The sequence below is a fragment of the Numida meleagris genome, chromosome 7 (assembly GCF_002078875.1).
Source record: "Numida meleagris isolate 19003 breed g44 Domestic line chromosome 7, NumMel1.0, whole genome shotgun sequence".
Lineage (NCBI taxonomy): Eukaryota > Metazoa > Chordata > Aves > Galliformes > Numididae > Numida > Numida meleagris.
In genome coordinates this window covers 23,224,411-23,248,052 of record NC_034415.1, presented here as the reverse complement: position 1 = coordinate 23,248,052, position 23,642 = coordinate 23,224,411, and the positions used below count along the sequence as shown (strand labels likewise).

The following is a 23,642-nucleotide window of genomic DNA, read 5'->3' as shown; positions in this document are numbered from 1 at the left end:
CATGGAAACTGCAACAGCAACTAAGAGCACAATAACACTATTTGATAGAGAAAATGATGTTACAAGGCACTATTTTTCAACATAGTTACCACCGTTAGCTGTGCATTTTCACCAGCGATGAACAAGAGCCTGCATGCTGCACTCGTAAACATCTGCACCAGCAGAGGTGACCCACTGTCACCACCGCTGCACCACGCACCATCTCACTGTGCTGACATCCACTGTTTGGTCTTCCTGTATTTATTCTCTGTGGCTTCTGAGGAGAATCAGCAAACCAAGAGGTCCAGCTGCCTCTCTGCAGCCTCAGTCTTTCAAGCACGGTAAATGACTCAGGCCATCTGTATTTACACCAGTTCTCTCACTGGTTCCCAGAAAGCTCTCACATTGCTTGTATATACAGTTCTTTAATTATATGGAAATTCACCAGTCACAACTTTAATGAACAACTTTTCTTGTATTCAAATGAATAAGACGTTGATGGCTGTTTCTTTGTACACAGCAAATGGTACTTATATGAAAGCCACAGTAAATCAACAGCAGAAGCTGATTTAATCACTAATTTGTTGCAATGCCTGTTCCCATGCTTATCATAACACTGTGTATTTAATTATCTTTTACCCTAATGCAGGTATATTTTTTGGTTATATCTCGAAGTAGGAAAACTGTGTTTGAGTTTTTCTGTGTGGTTTTCTGTTGTTGTTTGGGGGTGGGGGTGTTCTTTTTTCTTTTCTTTTTCCTTTGCAGCTGCTAAAACTAGCAGAAACTAGCATGTGTCTAGTGATTAAGACTTTTTCTCTTTGTAATTGTCAGATTGATTGGGACAATTGAATGATAATGAAAAACAGCTTGTTCCCTCATTTCCAGAGGTGACACTTTCTGCATAATACTGCAAAATATAACAAAAGGGTTTTCTTGGACGCTGCTTAAAGTTAATTGACAGCATCTGTTGTTTGGAACAACGGAGAGAAATAGCATTCCCTTGGCTCTTGGGCACGTTAGTCAGGATTAGGCACTGTCACACCAGCTGATATCTGAATACACTGTATCTATCCACAGGGTCTTAGCTGGGCTTGCTCTTGTATCAGGGTTCCCCTTTATAGACACCCAAGCTGGAAAACTACGTACAGTTTGATAAATTAACGATGGATGTCTTGAAAAATATATGATCGTCATAAAAAAAAAAGATAAGATAAACGACAATAAACAATTGGGTATGAAAATAATAGTTATGACCTGTCTTTTTAGAAACATCTTTTATTTCAGAAGCCTAACTGCAGACTTCAGTGCCATTTTATAACAGCTTGGGGTCTATATATCTTTAACAGCAGTGATCACCCTGGGCACAGTGCTTATTTGCTCGGACGGATAAAATTCTAAATAGATGTGAAAGCACGTGAAAGAAATTTTCATTCTGCATTTCTCGCAAAAAAAGATGCAGGCTTAATTTTGCTCTTTGCAAGCCTGACTATCATTAAATGTGTACATTCTTCTATCTATTGGCAAACTTTTCCTTTCATTGCTGCTCTTTAGTCAGATGTGCATTTTTCTTTATGAGATTTAATATTTCTCTTTTAAAGCATTGATCAGTGTCCAAAGTCACTTAAGACCAGTGGAAAAATCAATAGGGAGCGCTCATTGGCTGCCTTGGCGGCGGCTGCTGCAGCTGAGCACCAAGAAAGCAGCAATTTGATTTGATTTTGCATTTCCAAGTCATTCCCTTTCTCTGTATTCTCTGTCAGTAAACTTTGAAATTGCTGATTTGAAAATAAATGAACATATGCTACTGTTTGAATCTTTCTTTTACTGCTTTTGGTACTTAGCGCAAAGTGGCCTACCCAAATATTAGCTTTATTATTGCTTAGGTGGCTGCAGGTGTGTGGCGAACTCCAAGCTGAACTCAAGGTCAGATATTTTACAATGTAAACTCTTGAAGCTGAGATTTGTGTTTAGATGGAGAGTTCATCAATCAGTGTATGTTAATGAGCCAGTTTTGTCATGTAATTCTGGCAAGTAATTTGGAATTTTGCTGTTTCACTCCTGTGTTGACTTCAGTACCGTCAGCAGTCAGATATTGAACTGATTGTAATCAGGACCAAGGAAATATTTTCTATTGTATGCTGTAGCATACAATATGCTGTAATGTAAAATATGCTCTGTGCTGCAAAATATAACAAATTGCCTTTTTTTTTTTTTCTCATCTCTTTAGGTATTGATACAATTGCTGAATTGAAATAGAACTAGCTTTTCTGCTCTGTGTAGGTTTGATGTGGCACTGTATTTTATGTGTTTTTGTGTGTAAATAATGCTTTAGGGAAGGGACTAAAAATGCTAAATGTTCTAATAAAATACAGGCTTGCCTTGTCCTGTGTTAGATTAGTTGATTTTAAATTGTGCTTCTGCCTTTAAAATATATCTGCCTGTATCTACTGATATATGTTCACCTGCATAGCGTATATAATAATCTTTCTACTAATGCTTATTTTGTATTTATAGTTAGGAATAGCTATAACAAAACAGAGAATTGTGCTGTTTCCCAGTTAAGCAAAGCTAAGCACACAAGGATTGTGTTCTTTTTGGTATTGACTGGATTTTAACACTTGTTGTAATATAAATGCTGCGGTGTTCACTTTCCTGTATTCACACGTCAGCCACAGATCCAAATGGTGTTGGAAAGAGAAACTCCAAAGATTTAATATATTTATATGGTGTTAACAATGCTAGTACAGTACTGAGATACGTAGATTTAGAATTATATAACTTGAAAATTTGTAATGAAATTGAAAAATATCTTAATGCTATAAATACTGATCGGAAAGTTCGGGATATACATTGCTCCCATAATACTTTCTCTTCCCTTTTGGACTGGTAAGGGCTGATCTCAGCAGTGTCAGTAATTATTATTCTGATTACTTGCCCCTGAAAGGCATTTGCTTGTACCTGTGGGGACAGAGAATCCATTTGCCTGGCGCCGGGGAGTCGGAGGCACAGGCTGGCGCCAGTGAAGAGAAGGGAAAGATGATTAATATGTCTTATAGATTCACTGCCTCTTCACTTGTCCTAGACCTGCCAGTAATTCCACTCCCCTGTGGTTCCACCTTGATCACAGATAATGGAGGCAGATTGAAAGTTTGAAGACACAAGCCTTTCTCTCCTCCTGAACTGACATTACTCACCCAGGCTAAATGAGCTGTACAACCACCGGCACCTGCCGATGGAAGGCATCTCAGTGCACTTAGCAGTAATGCCGCAATAAAGCAGCAACTGTACTCTAATTAACCGGGTTTCTTTTCTTTCCTTTTTTCTTTCTTCTTCTCCCTCTTCTTCTTCTTCTTTTTTTTTTTTTTTCTAACTGCACAGCAGGCTGCCATTAGCAAAGCTATGATATTGCAGAGGAAACAGTAACATAAGTGTTCCTTCACCTTTGGAATTTATTATGGCATACCTTTTCCTCTTTCTTTCTTTACAAAAAAAGTATAATGCAAGGTTGTTTTGTACCAGTAAGGTGGCTGTAGCCAAACTATGAATTTCAATGAAAAAAAAAAAAACTTTTTAAAGAAAGCCAGAAAAAATATTCCTACATGTCTTTTTAAAGATAAACATGTCTTATTCATTTATTTAAGCTAAACTGGACTTCATAGGCCAAATGTCAAAGAAGAATAATATCATGAGAACATCTTTGCAAAACAACTTTTAACATAAGTGTATATATTTGTACAGGTAAGAAAATGAGGTTTATTTTTTGAGAATACAGGAACAGCAGAAAAATAGGGTACTTTCGTTATTTTTAAGGTGATGTGACAACAGATTGCAAAATAACATATACATGTGTATGTGCCCGTTTTGCAGCTTACTTTTAGATAAATGCCTTTGAATCAGAAGAGTTATCAGTTAGAGATAAAATGACATTTTTTCTTTCCTAACCTGGGCTGAAAAGAATGTATAAAAAGGATTTGCAGTGGGAAAAGGTATTGTCTTATATATTCTCCAGAGAGATAAGTCGTAGCAAGAACCTCTGAAAATAAGCTTTTCTTGTGTGTCCATGAAGTACTTTGCTCTGTAGTTTTCTGTGGCTGAAGGACTGAGCATTTTACAAAGATAACTGGTATTTTAAAAAGTTTTTGATTTCTTGGGAGAAAGTCTGAAAATCTTTAATGGGCACAGTAATTCTTATATGCTATTGGCTTGTTTTGATTTAAAAGATTTGTAAAAACACATTTGTATTGTCTGGATAGTGCATAACTGTTTAAATCAAGTTAAACAATATGGTGTATGTAATTGCACTTCTAATACAGATACTCTAAGAATCTGTATATAATAAAATGTACTCCAGTTAAGATAAGAGATCCATATCTTCTAACTACTAAATGCTAACGAAGACCAGAAGGTCAAGCAAAAGAGCTAAATTCTGGCAGAGAGCCTGATTTCATGTAAGAAAAGTGATGCCGTTTAAAGGAATCTAGGGTATTATTATGGGGAAGGAAGAGAAGAATAAATAAAGTAGTCCAATGTATTTTCGAAAAGTAGTAAATCTACATTCAAATCTTAAAAATCAAGACTTTAGCAGAATAGCTACTAGATGTTGTATAAAATAAGAAGCGCTCACATGTTACAAGGTCATAAAGAGTAATTTTTGTTGGCAGCAAAGAACAAAAAGTCTGTATTAAAAATAAATCTCAGTCATTGCTCATCTCATGTAGCCACTGAGGAGGCATCAGTTTGGGGATGATCTTTGAACCTCCAATTTGTGGTCCTGCTAGCTGGCTTCTTGAAAGAATTAGCTAATGTAGCACTAGGGGCGACCATATTTAAGGAGAGAGAATTGGGGTTATTGTGAGAAAAAACATGGTCCATTCAAATGGAAATTCTGGGCTCAGAAGTTGTAAAGGTCAGGAAGCTACTAATGGATGAAGGTTGATTTATTGTGAGATACAATGAGGAAATGTTGTAATGTTTTTTCAAGGGAAAAACACTAATTTTAATTAAAAAAAAAGAAAAGAAAAAGAAAAAAGTCATGCCATGTTAGAATTTCATTGTTAGTCCATGCTTTATTGAGAACTTCATAACTGTGATCCATTAAGCACTGTCAGACAGAGGACAACATCCACTGGTCTCCTAGGATCAAGGATTCTCTCTTCATTGAATTAAAGAACCTGTGAAAAAGGCTGTTAGCTTCTTAAAAGTAAAAACATATAAAGCACCTTTTAAAATAAGTTTCTTGACAAACTCACAGTTTTAAATGTAATATATGTGATAATATATCTGGTTTTAGGTATCTTAATAAGTGGTGGTCTTATCATTTAAAAGCAGGAAATGAAGACCTGAAAAGATGAAATTACTTTCAAAACATCATAAAACAACATATAAGTGGAGCTGAAGACAGAAGATAGGTCTTCTAAAGTCCATTCTCCCATTGCAACCACAGGTTCCCTTGCCTTTTCAGCTGTATGAGAGGCATGCTCAGAAATGCAGTCCTTTATTCACAGTAGTCAACCTGCAAATACTTGAGAGCTACTAAGAAACAGCCTGTACTTCACCTGTCAGGTTGGGTACAAAGCCTTTTGTAAGGATGTTTCCTTTTTGGTGTGGGTGCCATTTGCATGGGATGGTAACTAATTAGCTATTTTAATTGAAGGAAGTTCCATGGCACATAATTAACTACTTCAGTTGCCAATAAAAGCAAGGGCAGCTCTCAACATTATAGACAAGTGTGGTTCTTGTACAGATTCTTGGAAAAGACAATAAAATAATGTTTGAGTCTGAAAAAAATTGTCTATTTTATTATTTACTATTTTTTTTCTGATAGTAACATATTAGTTTGGTGTTCTTAATTGGCATTTACTGCTAAACAAAAGGAATAACCATGATCGTGGTTATGAGTAGAAGTGTTGATCTAGCAGAGGATGGTATAATGTTAGAAAATATGTAGGAGGGTAAACTTCATGACTGTATGTTAGTTAAAAAACACTTAAAAATGGTCAACAAAATCTGCAGAATGGAACAATATGTCATTCACAACATCAGTACATCTACTTTACTTCTTACAGAGTTATGGGGAACAGACTTCCATTTCTTCATTGGATCCATGTACAGCACACATGCTCAAAGATAAGGTTCTTAGTACTTTCTCAGAACCCACATACATTTTCACTCTATAGTTTGGCATTTTATTGTTGATACATTTGGAAAAATAGTATGTAAATACTACGTGATTTTTTTTATGATGACATCTATAAACTCTTCTGGGCATAATGACTGTTGCCATGAGCAGTCCTTGGTTTACTACAGCAAGCAGTTCTTTTAGATCAGTGCTAATGACAGCAAGCATCACATCTACTATGTTTTCAGATTTAACTTTTTTTAATAATGCTGTATGCTGGATATTGGAAGGCTAGTCATTACATTTAGATGTATAATTTTGTACACAGTGCCACCTGGAGAATTTGGGAATAAGGTTTTGAATATGGGATTATTTTTTATTCTTTTTTTTTCTCATATTTATTTAATCTTTTCAAAACTATTAATGAGCCTACACTAAATCCACTGTGTTTTGGTACTGCTTGTAGTTCTTTGGTATTGCTTGAAGTTCTGTGTCTAGATTTATCCCTAAGTACTTCAGCAATAACAACGTCAGCTGAGCCCTTAGCAATGTGTTCTGAGAAGACCTGTAAACTGGGTATTGAGCATGATCAAAGCACAGAAACTTCCTAGACTTTGCAGAAAACAAGTATTTTTATGGTGGCTGGAGAGAGAACCCTACCAAGTTCTCTCTGCATAGGTGATTTCCACTGGGCTGCTGAGTCCTTTCTTCCCAACAAATCTCTTAACCACTTCATGTGAAATGGAACTGTGTGTATAAGGAGATAGGCTATTCCCATCCTAGACCAGCTGGCAGCAGACTGGCTGCCCCACCCCCCTGAAGGAAACCACCTGGGCAGAGGGTCTCCTAATTATTGGCCTAACTACTGACAATACATAACAAGTGACACTGCTGCTGTCTCCAGGGTCTGTATGGTGGAAGAAAGGAATAGTCTTCAAGTCTCTGCTTTAAGTTGGAGGTGTCTAATTCCCTTCAGTTGTTCAGGGACATGATGCATATAAGGCAGGAGACAACAGCATGGAACATTAAAGTTGACTGGCTTCACAGCAAAAGCATTGTCAAGCACTGGAAAATGCTGCCTGAAGATGTTGTGCAGGCTCCATCTGGGGATGTTTTCAAGACTTGACTGAATAAAACTGAGCAATGTCGTCTGATCTCACAGCTGACCCTGATTGAATCTGATGACTTCCTGAGGTCTTTTCCAATTTGAATTATCCTATGATCCTGTAGAGGATCGTAGTCCATAGAGGAGCAAAGCACATGAAATGCCCCTGTCCTTGGCATTTTCTACTGCCTCTTACCATCAGTGCTGAATGTAGTGTAATCACATTCAGAGGTGCTGAACTCTTTCTGTGTATTGGATACGCAGCAGATATGCTTTATTTAGATTTGTGATTGTTTTTTAGGTTTAGCTCTAAACAACCATCCAATGTTCTAAGAGTCTCTCATACAAAACCACTTTGATCTTACAGATGTACAAAGCACAGTGAAAGAAAATCAAAGTAACTGCAAGCATTCCTGCTTCATTACAATTCTGGGCAGATTTGTGGAGGCTTTCAAGAAAACTTGTTCCTGCACTGAGCAAACCTAGGGCTAGATTTTAGAGAAGACTTACGCAGTTTATGGCTGACATCAAGGTCGTAAGAAATGTTTGAACTATGCATATTTTCAACATGAATCATTATGGTTTTAAACTAGTGTTGTTTTGAGGATTTGTCTTTATTTGTACTTACACAGTTGCTTTGTGGTGGTGAGATTCACAGGTTAAAATTTCTAATTTTGGAAGTATGTTGTGGTAAACAAATTCACAATAAAGAAATGTAAAGTAACATGAAATATTAATGTTTTTACTATTTTTCAATGTATTTTGTGTTGGTTTTTTTTTTCCACCAATTCAAAGAATAGTTTTCAAAGGTTCTGCAGGAGATTATCTCACACTGCAAACAAGATACTCAAATAGAGGATTTTAATTGTCTTAGCCGTTACTATTTTGATATTCAGTTTTGTTCAAAGATCTTATCATTCCACAAGGACAGTCTACAATTGAGCAAAATTAGTGAAGCTTTCATAATACAGTGTTATCATCAGATCGTCCTATTTTTTGAATATAGTTGAAATCAAAGAGATGATAGTTAACCTGTTGTTTGAAAACTATGACACTTAGTCCATTGGAAATGACAAAAATGCACTAAAAGCCATTCTCACTCCTTTAGTGGAGCAAGCTGGGGCAATTGCTTTGGTCTCTTAAGTTCATTAGATTCCCATTACAGTAGGGTAATGGGACTCCCATGACTCCAGTATGAGTCCTGACCAGAGAGTCAAGTTTTTCTCCAGCCCTACTATACTGATCTAAATGACTACCCACAGAGTAATTGAATTGGTAAGTATGCTGCTTAGGTGAAAGGGCTGGACCGTTATCCCAGAAATAAGCTTCCTTCACCTTGAAACAACATTCTGCTAAAATCTATAGGATCCTTGACTAAAGCAGTTTGTTCTGGTGCGTAATACGTTCTCTCAGTTTCTCTGATATAACATGGGGAAAGGAACACAGAGAGGAGCAGGCAGAAGTTAACATCCCCTCTTCCTCATAGACAGTTTTCTTATGGAGGCAAGGTAAAGTTTACCTCCATCGGTAATCACTGCGTAGTTCTAGAACTTCTTTGTTTCTGTCCATGATTTTATGGGAAGGGAATGTATTTATTTTTAAGGGAACATATGGCCCTAAGTCCCTCACTTGTTTGGAGAAGAATGGTGAAGCAGAAAAGCCAAACTATTTCAAGGCAGTCTTTCATAAATTAAGGCTTTTGTATTCCACTTCTCTTCTAACTGGCATAACATTTTCCTTCCTGTATGTTGCTTGAGTGTGTTTAGTGGCTACATGTGAGAGCAGTGACATTTATATGAAGTGAATCTATTACATTCTTTATAATGAATAGCATGTAACTGTAAAACATATACAGTTTTCTCATTTTGCCCTCCTCTGGGAGACTACGACAACATTTTGGCAAGTAGGAGTAAACAGCTTTGTGTTGGCATGCAGTAAATTAAACGGAGTAATTAAAATCAATAGCAAAACACTAGCTAGGCAGAAAGGTCATATAACACAACAGAAAACTGTTGGGTAGCATATTGCAGGAAATCAAAATAAATTTCTGAACTTTTCATTATTCTTTACATGCCTGAAACTGGTCTTAAAAGGCTCGTGAGATACAGCAAGGTATTGATAGAAACAGGGTCATTCTCTGAGATGAAATAAAAACATTTAAATGCTAATGTATGAGTATTTGCAGTGTGCAAGTCTGACAGGCACAGTGGAAGATGTAAAAGAAATTTTTAATTTTACTACTGTTTTATAAAATTTCATTAGTTTGGATTGGCTTAGGGTATCACTTAGTAATATCTGCAAGAGCTGAATTTAGGTATGGGTCTCTGTTAGTATAAGTGTCATTTATAAGCTTTAAGCGATATTCTTCCTGGTCAGCTGGCTGGCCAGTAATGTTCTGCCTCTGACAATTCTGTGAGTTGTTCCAGGTGTTCATCTTGTAGCATGGGAAAGAATCCAAATTTAAGTCAAAAAGAGTAGTAGTTCGAAAGTGAACAATGACTGCAGGAATGTGTCCTAACAATTAAGGGATATGGCAAATTTTGAGGTATGAGTAAGGTCTTTGATTCTGGGGTTCTACGAAACAGATAACACTTCTGTTGTGAAGATGCTGTTCTAAATGACTGTACTTTTCTTAGCACTATGGTTTCTAAATTGAAATTTGTCATAGGTTTTTGCTTTCTCTGCTGAAGAAATGTGTTAGCAAGGTGATAGAAGGAAAAGAGAGACTTGATTCTGGGAAAGCTGGATATGAAAGGTGAGTTATTTAGTTGTTCCTTACGAGAGACTGGAAAGGAATCAAAGGCATAGCTAACCTTTAAAAAGTGTGCTGAGTCATGAAGTTGCCATAGCGGTGTTGGAATGATGGTGATGAAAGGATATAAGAAAGTGAATATAGGTTAAAGGTAATGTATTTTGTAAGACAAACTGAATTAGTTTGAAGAATCAGAAAACTTTATGGCACATGAGCACTTCTGTCTGGACTTGTTCATTTTTTTTGAGCTTAACTTGTTTTTTTTTAATAGGAAATATTACAGCCTTTCTTGAATTTGCCAAATCCGCTATTTCTCTCTCAGGCAAATGTCAGAGAGTTCTTGTTGTTTTGTGAGGTATAGAGGGTATGAAATTTTGCATTTGTAAGTCTTTCCTTGGGTCCTTGTTTTCGGGTTTGCAGTATTTCTCCCTTGAAGTTTTAAAGAGTTTTCCCTGATTGTGTTCAGGGACACAGTGCCACATTACAATGCATTCATCTGACAAATCAGAGCCTTCATCCAGTCACGCACTGGACGGATAGTGGTGAAAAAAATATGGGTTATTGATGGTGTGTGTATTCCTATGTGTTCTTCAGGTCATTTAATTTCCTGCCCGTTGTTTGTAATTTCAACTTAAAACAACACTTGTTTTTCTGCATCTATTTATATGATCTATTTGAATTTAATCCTAGTAATTTTGAAATAATAACAGAGATAGGCAGTTTTGTATGGGCTGGCTGTATGATAACTGTGTCTTGTCATTTAAAGGCCACAGTGTATTGTAGTATCCGAGAGCTGGTAACTGGTTGAAAATAGCAACCGTGCGAATGGAACTGACACTTAAAAGTTGTGTTCAGATTTGGTTTTATTTGGAGTTATGAATAAGTCTTGGCCTTTTACCCCAGTCCCTTGAAAACATGTGTCCACATCCTACAGTCAGCGTGGGATGAACACAAAACAGACACTCTTATCTGTTGATGGGAGACTCCAATGATCTGGACAGTGGGATTATTGTAGTATGTGTGTTTCCTTCCTACAAGTTAGCTGTTAACTTCTAAGACTTTCAGTATATGTTTTCCTTACACTGAATTTTTATAGTAATTGATAGAATAGGAAATGACATCTACCTTCATGTCTTTTAATGATTAACCCTATTTATAAATCTTATTTAAATATGTGGCTTTTATTCAAAAGGATTGCATCTGCTTAGAGCTAAGCTAATGTACTACTGTAGGCAAAATGAGATTGACACAGTCTTATACAAACATTTCTAACCTTTCTTTAATAGTATGTTACGTAACAGATTGATGCATTCTTTTTTTTTAAATTAAGTTCATGTGTATCTATTTTTCCCTATTATCACAGTTAAAATACCTTACTTTTTTTTTCAGTCTTCAGTATTACATAGCTAAATTTGCCAAAATGCTAACCATAAGAGTTAATATATACGTGTGTGTGTATTTAACACCTCAGTACATTCTCGTCACATTTAACAGATATGAAATTGTGACTGGTATTTTGTGTGCAGTGCGGCCAAACATGCAGATGTACTAGTTGTAGCATAAAAGCTTAAAACAAACTGATGACCATTGCTACTACCTACTAATATTTCATTTGCAATACAGAAAGACAAAGCTGGTAGAACTGACGGTATGTTTTCTTTCACAGAGTTTTTACTGAAGACTAGTATTTATGTCTTGAACTTCATCAGAGAGTTGTTAGGACTTGCCAGTGCAGGAAATGTTGAGAAACAGACTATCCAAACATCTCAGGATGTTTTCTGTATTTCCTTTTCTTAATTTTATCGTTACAGATTGTAATGTAAGACTCTCTTACAGAGTTCTGTCTGCACACTTTCTCCTCATCTGAAATCTTAAGGCATCACACATGATATTAGGCATATGTGGTTGTGGGCCTGGGCTAGAGCAGCTGACGCATCTGCTTAGATAATCTCATTGATCTGGCTCTGGAAATACAAACATTTAAACAGTGATTTTAAGAGTAAGCTCTCTAGAACCTTGCAGTGTGTGCCTAGAAACCATTGAAGGCGTCGTTTTTGCATGTTCATATATATTGCTTGGATCTCAAACTACCTGCTATAAATTGCCAAGCCTCTTCCCGGAGTATGCTGAAGATTTGACTCTAAGAATATTTCAGTGGTAAAGGGGGGAAAGGGTCTCCTATCATTTAAACTGCTTGCATTTCCTGAGAACACAAGAAAGAAAAACACGTTTGTTGGCAGAACACAAAGTTCCACATTGCTCTGATAATCAGTGACTTGTATATTGCAGGTCAGGTTGCATTTTCAGTTCATAACCATACTCTCATGATGTATCAGCTTCTTCACTGACCTGTAAGCAGCATGTGCATTCCTCTGCTGTGTTTTATAACACTGTAAAGAGGAAGGGAAGTGTCTGGAACTGTCATTACCTTTAACAGTAAGAAAATGTGAAAAGTCTTTCAAGGCTAAATAAAGCTTTATGTAATTTAACAAAATGAATCCTACATCCCCTTCGCCCCCTCATCAGATCTACGTAGTATTGCAGAAGAGGGTAAGGAAGGTAATGCTCTTGTATTCTAAATAAACTCAGCACGGTGAGTGGGACAGTACTTTAAAATATGCATAGGTCTTGCAGCTGCTCCATTTCGTGACACTGTTCAGGCAGGGGAAAAGAAAACAAGACAAATTTTTCCTCAAATGAATATGAAAGAAAGGCTGTCAAGAAAAATGATGCTGGAACTATTATTGTGAAAAATTGGAGTGACCTGGCTGATATTACACATATAGTTTGGAAAAACAAGATTAGTGCAACACATACCATTTTTCATTTCATCCTGTCTTCAACACCAACCATTGCAGCATCTCATTTTTTAACTTAGTGTTTAGGACGAGAAATCCCATGTGTGTGCAATTGCTTCTGGCTGCCTGGTCCCTCTGCTCCCAGCTTTCTGTCTGCTTACATCTTTCCATATGTACTGTAAATAAGAAGTGACTGGGAGGGCAAGATACTTAGTCTCTCCTTAGATCAATACTACTCCATGGGTCAGCAACTAGGAATGTTTGAAAAGAGAGAAGGAGGGAATTGTGTTTTGTCTCCCCTTTAGACTGAGGCCAACACCTTTGCATTGGGTTCTTCTACATTACCTAGGAAAAGAACCTGATACGTTTATCTTGAACCAGTAACTGCTGACAGAAAGCCCACTGTGAATAAGCTTGCAAAGAATTGAGTAAAAAGAAAAAAAAATTTTTTTTCTTATTTAAATGAATATTTATATTGTCTCAGTGGCCATCTGCCTGTTTTTATCCTGGAGGTGACATCAGAGGGGAGAGGGGTTGATACCAATATGTTGTGGAGTTGGTGGGCAGGGTGTCTGCGAAGTCCTAGCTCTTGGTCTGTAAACCAGAGTACTGAAGTTCTGTTGCACATGTGCTCATTTTCGTCTTTGAAGAGAGAGGCCTGTATTCCCCTGTTCCCCTTTTAGCGAAGAAAAATGAGACTTTTCATTCCAGGCTTCTCTTTTTTTTTCCCTTCTGTGTTTCGTATGATAGCTCTGAGTGCTGTCTGCGAAATAAACGAGTGAAGGACTTGAGCGTGGTTCTGCAGAGTATAATGCAGGTTTAGCCCTAGATGTGCAGTGTTGACATTGTTAACAGCAGGCTAAACCCTGGTGTGGAGAGGAAAAATAAATACAGGCTTTCCCTGTAGGAGTAAAGGGAGTATGCTTGGAGATGGTTATTCTGTGACAACATCAAGAATTGCAGGTGTTATAAAGTCTTTGTAACAGTGTAAAGTGGGTAGATGGAATATGAAGGAGATATTAGGGGAGACTGGAGAACGGAATTTGCGTCTGTGCAAGATGGGTAGCCTGGGGAAAAAATAAAAAGTTTGCAATGCTGAATTTAAATTTTTTGCCCTCACATTGTCACATCTTGTATATGTTATAAAATGATGTGCTTTCATGCAAAGAAATCAGGTGGTTCTACACCATAAATCAGTCTTTATAGCAAACTAGTTTTCAGAGGAACCTATCTTAGACCTGTTCTTTCCTGGGAATAAAGATGAGGAACTATCAGAGACGGAGAAGATGGGGCAAATTGATTAATTAAAAAGCAGTAAATCATCAGCCCCACATGATTTATGCATAAAAGAATTTTGAAGAACCTTAGGAATGAATTAGCTGAACTGCTAACAAAGATATGCACTCTCATTAAAACCAAGCTCTGTTCCAGAGAGTTGGCAAGTATCTGGGGTTTATCCTATATTTAGACCAGTAAGCATTACATCTGCAGATTGCAAATGGTCGAAACAGGAATTTAAAAGGGAATAATAAAACACCTGGAAGATCACGATGTGAGAGACTTTAATGAGAACAGCTTCAGCAAGAAAGAATCATGTCTCGCTACACTGCTCTGAACTTGGTGAATGTGTCTGTAAAAAGAAATGGGCATGGCCATGCCTGATCAGACCACAAGTCCCTCTTGCCCAGCACTGTGCCTCAGACAATGCCCTCTCATAGCCACGTGGGAAAGAGAGGAGAATAAAAAGAATTAGATAACCCTTTTCCCTGTATTTGATTGACAACAATGACCAGTTTGGGATTTAAGGGGGTCACTGCAAGCATGCTGACATTATCCCTTTCCTGGGGACACCAGGACTGAGCTTCCTGGTGCTCAGAGGGAGAAGTTTTCCCCCTTGCAAACAGGAATCAGATAGTATAATAAAATGTTTTCATAAAGAGGGAGAAAAGAGCAGTTGGAGAAGGTAGATGCCCAGAGTAACAATAACCACTTTCTGAAATATAACTGTAACTATAGTCTTTTTTTTTTCTTTTCTTTTCTTTTTTTTTTTTTTTCCCTAGCAACATAATTACTGGTTCACCAGCTTGTTTTCATCTACCTTCATTCACAGCTCAAGATCAGCTACTATTGCCAGGTAGCCAAGCAAAATGGGATGTGCTAACCTAATGTGATGCATTTATTTTTCAGCTGTTCTTCACTCCTCCAGCTATATGTGTCCCTGCTAGCCACACTCAATGCTTCTGTTAGACACGACGCTTGGCGCTCTGTGGTACTCACCTGCTGCTCCACTTTGTCCCCACCTTCCTGCTCCCAGGTTTTGTTGTTTGACCTCTTTGAAGAGTAATCACTGTGCTGAGAACCAGGTGCAGGCTCTCAGTTCATGGGAGAGGATTAAGCAGCTTCTGGTACCCACACACCTTACAAATGACTTTAACTCAAACCTCCTTGCTATTTTGTGATGATATGGTGGTTGGTTTTCTTTTTCTTTTTCTTTTTTTAAAATTATCTATATTTTAAATATATTTTTTTTTGCCTGAATTGATTCAGTTTGATAGAGGGATAGAGTTTAGTTGGCCTAGACTTCCCTACACTTTCTCTGCATAATGAACCCTTTCTAACAGAAATATAATTACAATACATGAAAAAAGAAAGTGTTTCTGGCTTGTCTATCAGTCTTTTCTGTTTCTCTCTCTTCGATTCTATCATTTGCTGACATACCCTTTCCCCCTGGGAATTCTTGGGAAGGTTTTCCTCACCTTTAGGTTTCAGCTACCAGGCTTATGGGGAGAGCTGCCTGATATAATGGATTTTGACTTTTTAAAAGCTTGTGACAAAGTCTGTCACAAGACACTACTACAAAGGCTAAGTAGTCACATATGGTGACAGGGCAAGTATCGTCATAGATCAAGAAATGACAAGGAGACAAAAAGGCAGAGGGCTAAGCGAGCAGTTTTCATCACTGTAAAAGGCTAGCAGCTGCATTCCTTAAAGTTACCTATCAGGTCATATGCTAAATGTATTTATTAATGATCTAGGGAGGAAGGTGAAGAATGGGGTATAACACTTAGAAATGATGTAATTACTTAAGTAATTTAATCCTGTAGCACACTGTTAGAAACTTCTGAGTGATCTAAAGAAGTTACTCGAAGTTCAGTCCTGATAAATGAAAAGTTTGTGTGTGGAGGAGACCAAACAAAATTCTTATCCTCTAACTGAAGGGAAAAAAACTGAATATTGCTGGTGGCAGTTCCATAACAGAAGCCATTTGAGTTGCTGTTATGGTGGAAAAAGCGAACAAGGTGCTAGAAGGCGTAAGAAATGGGACATTAAAAATGAATTACTGAACTCAGGCTTCATTGTGTGGAGACAGAGGATAGGATAAAGCACAATATTATGGGTAAGTTTGCCGAGCTAACAAAGTCTGATCCGTGGTGACAATTTCCTGTTTTCTTTTGTCTTTATCCTGTTCATACATCATCTACTCACAAAGATACTCTGATCCTTAACAGAAATAATATAGGTTGATATGGCTATGGTTTCCAGAGGGCTTCAGATCTCCCTAATGACAGAGCAGTAACCAGGATACTACTGATAAAAACCTATTTCACATCCATTCTCCTTCCTTTGGTAGTTAGTTAAATGTCGCAGCAAAGTGACATAAATTTACAATCTCAGCTTTGTATTTAGACTGTAAAATCATCAACATTTTTAACATGGATTTCAGAATTCAAACGTTACTGAAATAATTCCTCAAGTTGAGACTCTTAAGAGACTTATAAATTATTCTTGCATAGAAGAGAAGTCACCTGAGAATAACCTAAATGAAGTTAACATAGATTTTAAAAATTATTCTTGCAGAAGAACAGGGAGTGGTGGGAATAGACGAGCAGATGGGAAAGAGAGAAGAAGAAAAAGAAGAAAAGGCTAATTAGGTAATTGAGGCTAAGAGGCTATTAGAGCTGACCCAGTGGTCTACTGGTAGTGCAGTCCAGGGACCTGAATTTGAAATTGAGGTTGATCCCTTGTTCCCAGGGCCACACATGCTCCAAATATTGCAGGGACTTGACGTTATAGTCTGTATTATGTTGTAAATATATGCTTTCTGGTCAATATAATTTGGAGGGACTGTAAGTCATGATGTAGTGGAAACAAGAAAAAATGAGGGGGGAAAAATGCTGAATTTGAACATGAAGAGACTGAAATACTATGCTGATGGCTGAACTGTTTAGTGAAATTCTTCAATATTCCTTTGAATTGGATGTCAGAGGAAAATCTAACTGAAATAAATCTATTTTGAATAGATTCTGAATGGGCATAAACTGTTGCTCACTGACCAGCCTTTAAAAAAAAAATTAGTACACATGATTCTTTCAAGAATATTTTTTTTTACAGATAGTGGATAAGAGAAAGGCCGAAAAGGTCATTTATTTCTATCATTCCAGTAACCTGTTTCTGGACAATTTGAAGCTGGTTTGCCTGAGGTGTACCGGTCTTGTCTTCTTCCTTCAGTTTTCTGACCTGTTTTCATTTCTGGTCTAGTCAGTGATATGTTTTTTTTTCCTTTTAATGTTCTCATTTCTCTTTTATGTGGGTATATTCATATTGTCTTCTGAAGTTGTCAGTAGACTTGTTCTTTTATGGCCAGACAGTCTGGCGTAGGTCAAAGCTAGGACAAGCATTGCCATGTGGTTTTCAGATTTATATGCTGAGGTGGAGCATTTCTTGTCCTCACCTTTTCTAGTACAACATTATTCATGTTGACTTAATTCTTTTAAATCTCTCCACTTCTTGAGCAGTATTTGTGGCTATTCTTTTTCAATTGCTTCTGAAGGAGCTCGTTTTTCATTTCTACAGCTCAAACTCTGAAACTGGTGGTTCAGCCTTTGGAGATAGTTTCTTCCTGCTTTCCATACCATATCCAATACTTCTTAAAATTTTTTTGCAATTTATATCTTTTAAATTACTTACTTAAATCTGTTTGTTTCTTTCCCAGTAGCTGCATTTTGGGACAGAAATGCTAGCTCTTGCTTCTTTGGTTTGTATGGATCTCCTCTTCAAATGATCATAGTGCATGTATGGCTAATTCCACGATGTTCTTTTCCTGTTTAAATATTTTTGTGGAAATTCAGTTTTTCTCATTCTTCTTTTATAAGCACTGCATAGAGATGTTGCTACTGAGGCTGGAACACCTGTGGTCAGTAGGCAAATCATATTTCAACAGCAAAAAATCAGCACCATTCATTATCCCTGTGGTTTAAAACAGAGTTTCTGTAGAATAATTGCAGTATTTGAACCAGTGGTTCCGAGGAAAGTCACTGCAGTGTGATCTTTAGAAAGTGGACAGAATAAACAAAAGATGGAAGAGGGAGTATAGCTTTGCTTATAATGTAGGCAGGAGGGAGCAAAGAAGAAAATCTGCTGCTTTGCCATTGGGAAGCCCACTTGTACCTGGTTCTGGTAAAAGACTTTGGATTTTGCTGGCAACTGACAGCTTCCCTAAGGTGCATTAAAATGTTTTGTCTAAAGAGGGCCCTGTGCCAAGTCTGGACCTCAGTGAGCAAGTTTTATATTTGGAGGAGATAGACATATAAGTGATGGGCAACACTGAAGGGAACCTCCAACAAAACTATGTTAAGGTTTGGAGAGCCTGAAACAATTCTATCAGTGTTGCCCTGTCTTACTTGAAGCTATTTAAGAGTCAGTCAGTTATTTTTAAAAGATTATTACTTGCAAGCTCATAATTTAGCAGCCTTCCCATTCATAATGTTATGCTTGTTTTAGTGAGTCAAAGGGTGATTTCATTTTTGGCAGAGCCCAAGAACAGGTTTTCAGCATTGCTGTGTATCTCACGATGATCTGCTAGCAGGGGCTCACTTGCTGACCCTTCTACACTGCTTCATTATGCTTCCCACAAGGTATGCACTTTCCTCAGCTATTATTTGCTCTTTTAAGAATAATGACTTCTGCTATTTCCCTGTAGTTTTATGTAGAGTAGTTTCATTATGTTTTTTTGTTACTGATATTATCATGGGACCTAGCAGACTGGCCCATGGGTAGGGAACAAGTTTCTGTGAGGTATTCCACAAACACAGGACAAAGGACATTTCCCACTGCTACATTCTGTTTATTGTTTCTCTTCACCACTGAATTTTACTTAACGCTGCACTGTGCTGAAGGTACAGTTTTGCTAAAAACCTTTCTTAACAGGTTATCCCTCAATCTATCCAAGCATGCATGAAATACGGGGAATTATTCTCACAACAGTTTCTCACATGCATCTGTTTCTCGGTTTTGACTTTCATATTCTAGATGATATATTTACTACAAATGTTTATAATACATATATATTCTTCTCCCTCCAAAAAAAAATTAAACATGCCTTTTTATTGTGGTCACATTTAATTAAGCTTAAGAAAAAAAGACAGTGAAAAACTCAGTGTTTTCCCCTTGAAGTTGTAAAGAATACAAGCTTACAAGCAATCTTGCATCAGTTCATTATTATTTGAATTACATCTTTATTGTCTTTAGAGGGGTGACTCAATTATTTCAGTTAACGTTAACCCTTGAATGCTGTCTGCTTATTGTCTAGATTTCCTGGTTTTTATAAAAGCCATTGATTTACACAATGCTTCAGTTTTTATGACTAATAAGAAGAAATTAGATATCTGTATAGGTGAAAAATCTTGAGTAGGTAGTGCAAGATTATATGAATATTCTGATAAATATTAGCAAGAATAAAAGCAGGACATAGTCTGCAATGTTTGAAACTGAGTCAGCTGTGCCAAAACACATTCAGTTTTATGCAAAAAATATTTAACACCACTTGACATATTCACTGTCACTCCAAGCTCTGTGAATCAAATACAAAATTCAGTGCAAGAAAAAAAGCCCTGTAAACTCATTTTGTCGTGAGTTTGCTAGGAATTTTGAAAGTAGTTGGCTCCATTTGTCAACAAGAATAAGCAAGAAGGAAGGTAATGGCTTAGACCAACAGAGAAAGGAATTGGTAAGGCCTTCAGTTTGAAACAGCTGCCTGCCAAAAGAGGAGGAGGTTGCAGCACATTTTTGACTTATTTATATTTTTTCCAGAGTTGGCTGTATTTCTTGCAGTTAATAAAAGGGGCATCTAGCTCTGAATACCAAATCTAGTATTTTGGGTGGAGTCAATAAGGTTACCGTAAGGTTAATACCTGAAGGTTTTTTTCACAGTCAGAATCAGGGTTTGTGTTTCAAATCTCTTTAAAATCTAGGCATAATTTCCTTTCAAGCAATCACTCAGACCCACTCCTATGAATGATATAAGAAAGCTTGGAAATTTGTAAAACTGTTAAGTTGCATCCCTAGATCAGGAAGTTTTTGGCAATTGGAAATGATCTCACAGTGTGTCATCACAGCTAACACTGCATTGCAATCAGATTCACTTGAGCATTTCCCTCTAAGTCCAAATGCTGACATTTTCTTTTGACCATTGATCTTTTACAGCACCTGCATCTTTTTGTCTTTCCTCCCAAGATCGTCATTTTGCTTGGAAGCCTACTGACTGGGATATGTCTAACCCAGTCCTGTACGGCCAAGGAACTGAATAAATACTTCTTGAGTGGCACATCAAGAGCAGTCCGAAGACTATTTAAACTGCTCATTAAGGTCATTGGGAATTTTGCTGGGCAAGAACTCTTCTTCAGTCATGCAACATGGGAAAAATGGCCCTCTAAAACTTGTTATTTTCTAATTACTTATGCTGTATTACCACATAAGGCCTTTGGTCTTCAATTAGCACCTCTGTGTGTGTAAAAACTGAAAAAGAATGGATGCCACATTTTCCCCCCATGTTTGTTCCACAACAACTTGATTAGCTCTCAGATTTCAAAAGAAAACAACAATAAAAAACCACATAAAATTTAGCTTTAAGCTCAAAGCTGTAGGTAAGCTAGAGCTGAAATTAAGTTATTTTCAGAATAGAAGTATTGTTAGGATTCTGAGTTATGCACAATGACCCTTACTGCCTACTGTAGTAGCAAAAGATAAAATCCTGGGGCCTCTGACATTACCAGGGATTTTACTCTGGCCAAGGACCCCAAGTTGCTGATAAACTAACAAATTTGATCTTACTGCACTCTGCCTGAATAGGGTTTATGTCCTGACTCCAGGCAGCAATGAAGAAAGCCCCCAGGAAGAGACAAGCACGTGTACTTGCACACTTAGAGTAACAAATCTGCTGGGCTGGGACAGCTTCCTTGTCAGATAAGACCAAGCAGTCTTAATTTGTTTCAAAATGATGTATAATACTAAGCTTCATTTCTGTAAATGTATTTCTGAAGACAGACTGGAAATGAGTTGCTTGCATGTTGTGCTCTGTGGCTGTACTTAGAATTGGGGTGGTTCTCCTTTAAATAACTGCTCAGCAGCGAGGAAATTCAGGCAGTTGTGTATCAATTAGCAGGGTGCATTTCTTCGTGCGAGCTGCCTGGAAATGCAAAATGACAAATCTGAGTGTTAAGCTTTCCTCTATCATTTTGCTTTCCTACCTCTAACTATAAATCAACTTCTTTGTGACTTACAGTGTAAGAAGTTGGTGCATTTCTGCAGATCCATGATAAGATATTTTTCTCTGGTAAGAAATGCAGTTACACTCTGCAGTCTGGATCTGTCCCTGCCAGGCCCACATGCATTAGTATTCCACTGGCAGCTGCCTTTAGGTAGGAATATTGTTTTTGTCCATAACCAGAGGGAACAATCAGACTAAGCCGTTCCCCGGCTATAAACCAGCCAAAGTAATTGGGTTTAATTTTAATTTTTGTAATAGCTTTAAATTAATAGGAGCAGCTGCTGCCACAGTGTGTGGGTGTCCTTTTCCAGAAGGCATAGAACAAAAAAGGGAAAGAGTAAACAATAGTGCGTCTAGGACAGAAAGGTTAATTCAAGAACTGAGCAATGTCTTTTTGTTATCAAAAACTCAGTTGGTGATATCTAGCACTATGTCTCTTTTCTTTCTTTTTCCTCTCTCTCTCTTTTTTTTCCCTTTAATTCCCTGATAAGATCTCAATCTGATTAGGCCCCCGTGTGTAAAGATGTGCTGTTGGTATCTAAACACTAACTCTCTTTCTCTATATGACTCACAAATAGATTAGCAGTGACAAAGTGCTAGGAGAGATAAAAATAGATTAGCAGTGACAGGAGTACTATTATAATTATTTTTTGAAGATATGGCTTGAATTAAGATTTTGGGCGCTTCCTGCCCTGAGAGGGTGAATTTAAACCTAGGAACTGAGCATGCTTTCTGCTGTTGTGTCAGACACCAGATAGTGAAATGTCAATACCAGATGTCCTAGACATCAAGATTAGCCATAATAGCCAAATGCAGCCATAAAGTGATGTGTCAAAGTGGATAATAAAACAGATGCTTAGCTTCTATAATGAAGGAGAGAGGGAACGAAATATCAGAAGTGCCTTTAATACATTAACAAAGTTGTCTTCAACTTGCTTAAAAGTAGAAAGTTATTGAACCAAGGAGAACTACGTGTCATTTAAACATTAACTATCAGCAGATGAATTTCAATTAGCATTAGCCTTTCTAAAATCTTGACTTTCCTCCTATTGGTCTCATTTTACATGAATTTTTTATTGCATAAAGTGAAGCTTGTCCTTTATTATTTCTCCCGTGCTAATTTCGAAACAAATACAGTTCAACAACTCAGCAACATACTGTTTAAACTTGCATTACGTTTTGAGGACTGGGAGCTAGAATACATTTACCCAGTGCCATATCATCTGCTTGATTTGAGATCAAATGAGGGATGTCCTATAGCACTCCAGAGTAAGGGTGAGTGATAGAAATATGTTAAGATACTGGAGAAACCTATTAGGTTAGGGCACTGCATGCACAGCTGGTGGCATTTTTCCCCTACTGCTACATTTTTAAAAATTGAATAGGTTTTTTTTCAATCTTTTTCATTTGTGGCTAAAAATCATTTTCAGATGTTAATGATAAACAAGTATCTTGTTTAAAACCAAAACTGGTGCAGGAAATTCTTGAAGCCCTGAAAGTTCAAGAACCAGAGTAATAAAAGGGGCAAATAAATTCTTATTTCAAGTCTAATTGACTGCATCACTGGCTCTTCATTGTACTTTTTCAAGAACATCTCAGTTCCTTTTTGTTTCTCTTTGTAGCTCCTGAGTTTTGCTGATCAGATTCCTTAACTGCTGCTAACTGGCAAGTGCACTTATGCATAATGAGAGGCTTTTGTGCTCTATTCCATATTAGCAGTGAAAGGCCATAACTGATGCTCTGCAGTAGACAAGTTTCTCGGAACTATTGCAAAGAGACACATTACTACTGCTGTCTGTAAATCTTATTATATTTTCCCTCACTGTGATCCTAGTTTAGCTGAGATCTGCTCCAATCATTAGATGAGACCCGTTTATATTGTTATGTAATTGAATCAGTTAGAGTCTGCTGGACTGTAGTGTTTTGTTTCCAAACAGGGCTGCTAAGTTAGTTACATCAAATTACAAGTACATGGCATGACTAGAGAATCTCCTGTCTAAATAAAGGTGGAAAATCCATCTATGTAATGAAGAAGGGGCACAAATAGAAATATTGAACGCCTCTGGTTCATAGAATCGGTGTTTGATGCACCTCTGAAACATTACTCATTTCCTTTGAGAAATAAAAGAATAACAAAAGTTGGTTGAAAGATGTCAGGCAGACATTTTTTATTCTTTAAACAGATACCAGCTTACTAGCAATGACATGAATGTCTCTGCTGTAATTATTTACCATCATGTATATTAATTTTTATCATGTCAGCACTATAAGCCAGAACTCTCAGGGAGGGCAGCAATCCAATTTGGAACAGGACCAAACACACTTTTCTCCTTCACTTTCTAATT

General features: G+C 37.2%; 1 protein-coding gene across 4 annotated transcripts in view; it reads left to right on the top strand.

The window, feature by feature from the left end:
• LOC110402371 (cytosolic carboxypeptidase 6-like) overlaps window positions 1-23,642 on the top strand; it is an 865,976-nt gene that overhangs the window by 321,165 nt on the left and 521,169 nt on the right. The window lies entirely within an intron of this gene.